The sequence below is a fragment of the Bison bison genome, unplaced genomic scaffold, assembly GCF_000754665.1.
Source record: "Bison bison bison isolate TAMUID 2011002044 unplaced genomic scaffold, Bison_UMD1.0 scf7180017864227, whole genome shotgun sequence".
Classification (NCBI taxonomy): Eukaryota; Metazoa; Chordata; class Mammalia; order Artiodactyla; family Bovidae; genus Bison; species Bison bison.
Genome location: NW_011494799.1, coordinates 1,828,383 through 1,837,405, shown reverse-complemented (window position 1 = coordinate 1,837,405; position 9,023 = coordinate 1,828,383). Strand labels below are relative to the sequence as shown.

Genomic DNA, 9,023 nt, shown 5'->3' with positions numbered 1-9,023 from the left:
TGCGACTCCATGGACCAAAGCCCTCAAGGCTCCTCTGTCCATGGGATTTCCCAAGCAAGAATACTGAAGTGGGTTGCCATTTCCTTCTCCAGGGAATTTTCCTGACACAGAGACTGAACCTGCATCTCCTGCATTGGCAAGCAGGTACTTTTACCACTGAGCCACCAGGGGAAACCCCATGCTATGGTACCTGTAGTTTATTCTAGACTCAGAGTCGCTGTCTCTCAAATGAGATCACTATTTGCTGAAAACAAAAACCTTTGTTATTTTACCATTATAATTGACATGTTTGGTGGTGTCTATCCAACTCACACTTTTCCCTTTCTTCTGACTCTCCCGCTACTCCGCAGAAAGGCCCCTTAGTGGTGGGTCATGTGCAAGTTTTACAACCCTGCTTCTCCGACTACCATATGCAGAGTAATTAGATCTCTGGCCCAAGCTGGGCCAATCAGCTTCCTTCTTACATGAGTTTATTGTAACAGAGAATTCCTGGGAACTGAGTTCACTAATGATAGATCTCAAGAAGGAAGATCCGGACCTCAATATCAATGTTTCCATGCTTTCTAACACCACTTAATTCAGCCCTTTCATGACAACTTCAGTATCCTTCATATGAATACCCTTTTTTGAATAAGCTAGCTCAAGTTATTTTCTGCTGATTTGCAAAGCAAAGACCACTAATACAGTCGATTTCATTTTTAGTGTTTTATTATTTATCTGGGAGATTTTCCCTTGACAGACAGCGATCTATTCCCAAGGTGGTGGGGGGAGGGGGGCAGTAATTGTTCCAGGTATTGCACTCACACAATTCCCCAGAATGGTAACTAACTAGTTATGTCCATAATTCACCAACCCACTGAATCAAAGGCTAATTTTTTTCATTAAAATTATTTCACTCAGTAACCCACTAGAAGGAAGATCCAAATACCAAATCCTACTTAAGAATTAGAGAGCTATATCCATTTCTGTGTTTAAGTTCATTTATATGGAGCTGGTTTTATCTGTTCATTCATGTGTTAAAGAATTCATGTGTTTGAAATGCATTTTGCATCTACTTAACAGCTGAAAGGAAATTCTGAGCCGCCATATTTACCATTGTCATGATCTCTGTAAATTAGCCTAGCTATGAGAGATCACTTGTACCCAGGGAAGACATTCAGTAGCTCTCACTGTGGCTCAGCATTTCAAATGAAAAGCTTTTTCCATCAATATGATTCCTTCTGCCCTCTCACCTTCCCTCTTCCTGAGCTACCATCTGGGTAGAAATGTATGAAGGCATTGCCAAAAATTGCTGTATCAAACAATAGGTGTCACTGTGTGACAGCATGCAAAAATTAAGCTGTTACCTTGGTGACCAGACCAGAATAAAAGAGTCCCATAGACTTAGATTTAGTATAGAGAGACCTGGCAGTTGGGTTGGGTGTGGTTTGTGCTCCGGCCAAACTCACACATATCATAATGTCTGCTGTCCACTGAGCCCCTGTGACAGGGAACAGTCAACAGGGAACATCTTGCTAGTGTCCAGGAGCCTGAGATAATGAACTTGGAAAGCCTTTGTCTATTAGGCAATCCTAAAATCCTTCAAATCAAAATGCAAATTTCAATTCTATATTCTCTCCAAGGAAAAAATATTACTAGCTTTCATCTATAACACCATCATCTCACTTTAAAAAGGTTTGGTTCTGAACCTCCTTTCTGTCTATGAGATAGAGTCGGAGCTATGTTGAAATGAGATTGTTAAGAGCCCAGACTGTAGAATTTTCTCTGGCCATCCGAGTCACTCAGAAAGCCCGAAGCACTCTCTTTTTCCATGTATTATAATCAAACAAATTATTCTGGTGTCACAGACCTTGAATACCTACTAACCTTGATAAGCACTTACGTCTAAACAAAAAGGGAATCAATTTGCATTTTCCTTTCTACTGGCTAACATAATGCTTCATTTTACAGTCGCCATTAAGGGTTATTGCTATCTTTACATACCACATTAGGCAGTGTGTGTCCATTGTTCGTGCACAGGTCCATCAGAATGTTTCAGGTTGAAGGCATTTTTACAATGAAGTGGCTTTTGTCCTGTCCCAGCGCTATTATCTTGAATGTGTTTATCCCAACAGGTCTCTTCAAAACTGGAAAACTGTCCCCTGTAAGAACATGTCAGTGATCACCTTGCTTCACAATCAGAATTAACAAAGCTCACACTACTGTACATAAAATAGATAACTAAAAAGGACCTACTGTATAGCACAGGGAACTCTATTCATTATTCTTTAATAACCCATATGGGAAAAGAATCTGAAAAACAATGGATATATGTATATGTACAACTGATCTACTTTGCGTACACCTGAAATTAAAGCAACTTTGTAAATCAACTATACTCTAATACAAAATTTAAAAAAAAAAAGAATTAACAATATTTAAAGTCTCACCAAGCCTCAGTGAGCATGCATACACACACACACACACAGAGCTTACCTGGATGGGCAGTTAGATCAAATATTCTTGGACTGACCTTAATGAATTAAAAACTGCATAGACTCAAGAAATTCTTTGAAGGACTCATAGCATTCTAAACCATGTGAAGCTTTCAACCATGCCATGCCTGGCCTTTAAATTAGCATTTTTTCCTCTGATCTATGGCCTCTTAATTTTCTGGAGAAGAGGAAATAAACCACAGGCATTCATGAAACAAGCATCCGTGTATGGGAAGAAATGAGAAGCATACTTCTACTGGAAACCACAAATAGTTGAGTTAGAATAATTGAGAAATGACCACTGGCAGGTAGGGTAACACAATTATTATAGATGTAACCTTTGGGGAAGTAAAAGCCGAAAATCTTAACTGAGAAAGATAGATGCACTCCATGAAAAAGAATGATCACCAAAGACCCATTTCACAATGAAAAGCATGTAAGTAGTGGTTGCAGAACACTATTCCAAAAATGACAAATAGCTTGGTCAGAGGTCAAAAATTAAAGCATAAAATATTGATATTTTAAAATTGAGCTTTCATAATAAAAAACACCAAAGAACCATTTTCTCTTGGTATGTTTGGCAATCATATTTTAATGTATATTCAGCTATTCCTTATTTTATATTAGTCCTGTAACTTTTTCCTGCCCTGATTCCATTTCAAATCAAGAAAGTATAGGTCTGGAATATTTTGCCATTGTGAGAAGTCTGAATGAATCTTGAATGTCCAATTCTTAATATCTTTATTACTGAATAATCATATTGTGCAATGAAGAAACTAGATTCTAAGATTCTAACAGACAGGTAAAATATCTTTAAATTTTGTTCAGGGCCTTGTGTGAAGTAGTTAACAATGATGGAAGAGATACTGATAAATAAAACTAACAGAAGCTCTGGCAGAACTAGTGATCCTTGGAATATATGGGCATCTTCCAAGGAGTTTAAAATACAATCACATTCCACTCAGAAACTACTCCTTTATGTGTCAGTCCAGTGAAAAGAAAACAAAAACAAAAACACAAATTTATAAAACAAGGACTCTGTGGCAGGGTCTGGAGTAAGCTCTGGGGAAGGAGAAGGGAAGGAGACTTTGCACCTGCTCTGTAGAATTTTCCAGCCCAGAATAGAGTCTGACAAGAAAGCAATCAAAACGCATATAATGTGGTAAGTGCTTGATTTCCCCGTGCAAGACTGAAAATCATTTCCACATCACCCTTGCCTTAATCTTCTTGATTATCCTATGGACCAGGTGCTAATTATCATCTCAGTTCACACTGGGACATTCTGAGACATCGGGAGATGACCTAGAGTTAGGTAGGAGGTCTGGGGGTGGACCTCCGTTTCCCCACTCCTGGCGGCAGGGAGTGGTGGTGATTTTCCAGTGTTTCCATGGGAATGCTGAGCCTGTGGCTATGTCTAAGTTCCTCCCAGAAGGATGTAAAGTCCTGGCGAAGCTGCTTAATTTCACTTGTGCTGGCTACTTCACCTCTCAGCTCCACACCAGATTGGGAATGCCCATCAAAATGTTGGCAGATTCCATAAATGCAAATTCAAAGAATCTGAAGAGCAGACACTGTTATTCAGAAGCTCTCCACATCCTCAGCCCATCCTCTTATTATAGAGCCAAATCCAAGTTTACTAAAGAAGTTGGGGAAACAAGAACTCAGATAAAAAAGGGAGTGATTGTTGTTGTTTTTTTTTCTGAAATAAAAATACTCATGATGACTGGAAGCTCCACCTAAAGGATTTTAAAATAAATGTTAAAACCAATAAAAGTTATTTAGGAGTAAATATTTGTATTATTCAAAGACTTTCTGTCTACGAAAGGGTTCCCTGAAGATTTCCTCTTAATGGTGTACTCCCTTGGTGCTTCTTAAATGGTATTTACAGACTATTAAGTACTCGCAAAAAAGCAGGTAGAGAAAAACTGCCAAAGTATGAGAATCTCTTATTGATTAGTCAAAATTAAGAAAAGCCTCCCTGAGAGATGAAATTCGGTCTGCCAGAAGTGAATTTTCACAATGAATTTTGAAATAAATCCCTGATGGCAAGATTTCTTCCTTGAATGCAAACAGAACTCAGATTTTAAGCACATTATTTTTAATGCTACAGTGTTTGGGGATGAAAATATTAAAACTTTACAAACTATTACCAGGGTATTGATAATTAGGAGATTTTTAAAAACTAAATAAATAACATTATAATTGAAATCCAAATGCACAAAATTTTGCCACATTTCTGCTTGATCCCTTAGCATTGACTTGTAGAAGTAATAGATAAAATGCACACATTTTTAAAAAAATATTTCTGACCTAAATTATTCAAACACTTTTCAGAAATATCTTTCTGACTCAAATTAGCATCACCACAAAGACCTTTCCGAAACTTCCCAAGAAGTGGGCATGAACATTTTAAAAGGCTTCCTAATATTAGTTGAAAATAGTACTTCTTGTTATTTATTTTAAAAGAGTTTGATTGCAAATTAAGTTGAACATATTTTTTATTTTAATTAGCAATTTGTATTTGCTGCTGTAAGCTATCTGTAAACTATTTGTATTTTATGCTGTAAACAGATACTTTACATTGTGGTATGTTCCTATTGAGTCTCAGTATTTCCTTATTGATTTGTGTGAGTTCTTCACATATCAAGATGGACAGTTCCTTTCATACTGGTTACAAACAATTTCTTCAGTTAGATGTGTGTACTTTTATTTCGTTTGTGAAATTTGTAACATGTGCTTTTGACTTTTTTCACCAATTTTTACCTAGAAAATGTTTTCTCCATAAATTACATAAAGAAGTTATTTATGTTTTCATCTGTTGTTTTCAATGTTTTTTTCCTATTGTTTTCAAAACTTTCTTTTTAAATGTTTTTACCAGTGGATGAGTCAGGCTGCTCTCCTAATCTCTTTGAAACTGTTTTTTGCTTCATAATGCAGAAATTATAATAACTATTTTGTAAAATTTGGGGAATTCTGTGAAGTCGTATTTGAAAGCTCTTTTTTGCCCTCAGAAGCTGAAAAATCTGAAATTTCAATAGTATTTATTATTATGGCTGACCAGACTCTGATATGCCAAAAAGTTCCGACAATCTTAACCAAGCAAAGCAAAGCAAAACAAAGTGCATCTTTCATAGCTTTGAATGACACAGAAGTCAGTATGCTTTGGCCAGATGTAAAATAATTAAACTTCATACGAGCATCTTTGAACCAAATCTTATGATGACTTTTTTACCCTTTTCTTCCTGTGTTTATTTTTTTTTTTCCTCTTTAAAAATCATCTCCAAGTAACGCGCAAGAAGAGATTGCCCCGCCCCCTTGCCTCACTGCCCGGTTTAATATGGCTTGGACTGTCTTCTCGTATCCCCAGCTCCTATATGAATCATTTTCAGCACTGAGTTCTGATCATTATATACAAGGTCACTTTTTAATTAGAACAATATAGTAAAACATATGCTCACAAGATAAATGAGGTACAAAGCTAGCTGTGCTACAGTGAACCCTTTTATTGGAAAGCCCTTAAAAATAATAAGCGTCATGTATAGTCCAGGGGCCTTTGCAACATATTTCAGTACAGCAAAGTGCCTGCCACAGTGAATGAATACCCTGTTATAGTGAACAATCATTTGGCAGCATAGGTTATTTTAATGGACACATCACTTTAAACGAAGCCTTCGCCATCTGTTCTGCCCTCTAATTACAGATGCAAAAGGAACATAATTCACAACTGCATCATAAAAAAAGTAAGATATAAGTGATTTAAATGCATGTGGATCTTCCTTATTCAATGCAGTATGCAGCTGTTATGTTGTTTTCATGTTTCAAACACAAATGAGGATAGCAATCGTTCTTCTCTGATGGAGTGAATTCCCTGATACAGAACATTTTGGGGTGTGAATAAATGCAAAAGTGCTTCCTCTTCCAGCACCTTCCTATCACATGAGAGACAAGGCTCTTCTGTAATGCATTCTGCGTTCTGTTACCATGTGTGATGGAGGGCACGTTTGTGTTAAAATCTAATGTTCTGTTGATTCTTTATTAGGCTTTCTCATCTCAATGACTGCTCAAGTACTTGTACTTTTGTGATAACCAAACGGTTGGCTGTAGGTTGATGTGTTATAACAAAGAAATCCTCCTTCAGAGTAAGATGAGGACATGGTTACCCCAATAAGCACGTTGGTATATCTTACACAAATCCCTTTTGATTTTTCAAGACTAACTCTTTGGAGTTATAAGCAGAAAGATGGAACTCCTTCCCTTTTCCCTAATTTTTCAAAAATACTTCAAAACTCCCTCATGAATTCACAAGTTAAGGATTACTTATTTGGGGAAGGATATTTTAATATACAACTTGAAGGTGATGCCTTATTGTAAAACTTCCAGTGTAATTTAGTACTGACACAATCACAAGGAATCAGAATATAATTTTGTTTTCTAAAGACAAAATTTGTTAAATTCATCCTAGAGATGCTCAATTTGTTTTCAAACAATTAAGCTGGATAGTCAAATGAAATGTTAATAAGGTAAAATATTTCATTCTTAGAACTAATTGCTGGGGGAATGGTGCTAAAAAATGGAATTAATTGGTGAAGAGTGCAAACAGCTTAAAAAGTTAAGAATATTATTTAAAATCCATGCTGTACCCCTGAGAATGACAAGAAAAATGTCCCCTGCAAAAGTTTATACTTCAGATTCTCTGTGGTTCTACAGTGAATGAGATGCAGTTCCATAGTCATTGCTAATAAACAGGTGCTTTGAAGGTGTTAAGTCATTTAAAAATCCATCTTCCCCCAAAATAAAGTTTATATTTCTAATTTATCTAACAACTATTTTTTACAGATCAATCAAACAATATTTAGATAATCTAAATATCAACACTACAATTATTGTATTCAAATTCATGTCCATTGGGTTGGTGATGCCATCCAACCATCTCATTCTCTGTCGTCCCCATCTCCTTCTGCCTTCTATCTTTCCCAGAATCAGGGTCTTCTCCAGTAAGTCGGCTCTTCACATCAGGTGGCCAAAGTATTGGAGCTTCAGCTTCAGCATCAGCCCTTCCAATGAATATTCAGGACTGATTTCCTTTGGTTTTGACTGGTTTGATCTCCTTGTAGTCCAAGGCACTCTCAAGAGTCTTTTCCAACACCACAGTTCAAAAGCATCAATTCTTTGATGTTCAGCTTTCTTTATGGTCCAGCTCTCACATCCATACATGACTACTGGAAAAAACATAGCTTTGACTAGATGGACCTTTGTTGGCAAAGTAATGTCTCTGCTTTTTAATATGCTGTCTAGGTTGGCCATAGCTTTCCTTCCAAGGAGCAAGTATCTTTTAATTTCATGGCTGCAGTTATCATCTACAGTGATTTTAGAGCCCAAGAAAATAAAGTCTGTCACTGTTTCCATTGTTTCCCCATCTATTTGCCATGAAGTGATGGGACCAGATCACATGATCTTTGTTTTTTGAGTGTTGAGTTTTAAGCCAGCTTTTCCACTCTCCTCTTTCACTTTCTCCTCTCACACTAGTTTGGTGTTGACTTTATTTATGATTCCTCCATGTGTCATGTAAGACTTGATCATACATTGAAATTAGAAATAACCAAACAATTCATATCAATTAATCTATAAATAGCTTGATAATTACCATTATTCATTTAAAAAATTATCACCTTTTTTTTAGAAAAATAGCACACAATCAGAAATTTCCATCAAATTCACCTGAATATTCTTTCACATTTCAATGACATTATTTCTCAGAAAGTATACTAAAGGGACGCTTACTTCCCGCAGGTAAGAAGTAAGCTTCCCAAACCAGTTAGCAGCAAAATGAAAGATGTAAAGATAATGAATCTAAAATAAAATGTACTTAATAAGTTTAAAGTTTATATTATATTTCTTCTAATTTTCTAATTTTTTGGTATTTTATGTTAATTTTTATTTTTAATTTTATTGAAATCTAGTTGATTCACAATGGTTGATTCACAATGTTGTGTTAGTTTCAAGTGCCCACCAAAGTGATTCAGTTTTACATGTATACATATATATATTCTTTTTTTACATCCTCTTTTATAGGTTATTACACGATATGGAGGTATTTACCTGTGCTATACAGTAGGTCCTTATTCATTCAGTTCAGTTCAGTTTAGTTGCTCAGTCATGTCCAACTCTGAGACCCCATGGACTGCAGCATGGCAGGCTTCCCTGTTCCTCACCAACTCCCAGAGCTTACTCAAACTCATGTCCATTCAGTCAGTGACTCTATCTGACATCCCATCCTCTATCATCCCCTTCACCTCCTGCCTTCAATCTTTCCCAGCATAAGGGTCTTTTCAGATGAGTCAGCTCTTCGCATCAGGTGGCCAAAGTATTGGAGTTTCAGCTTCAGCATCAGCCCTTCCAATGAATATTCAGGACTGATTTCCTTTAGGATTGACTGGTTGGATCTCCTTGCAGTCCAAGGGACTCTCAAGAGTCTTCTCCAACACCACAGTTCAAAAGCATCAATTCTTCTGTGCTCCGCTTTCTTATGGTCCAACTCTCACATCACAA

The 9,023-nt window shown here is 36.6% G+C and overlaps 1 long non-coding RNA gene across 1 annotated transcript in view; it reads right to left on the bottom strand.

Annotated features, from left to right (window-relative positions):
* Positions 1-9,023, bottom strand: part of LOC104992881 — a 22,317-nt gene that overhangs the window by 1,868 nt on the left and 11,426 nt on the right. The window contains exon 2 of the long non-coding RNA XR_825763.1: positions 1,984-2,141. This is a non-coding gene — a long non-coding RNA (uncharacterized LOC104992881). The remainder of the gene's footprint in view (positions 1-1,983; positions 2,142-9,023) is intronic.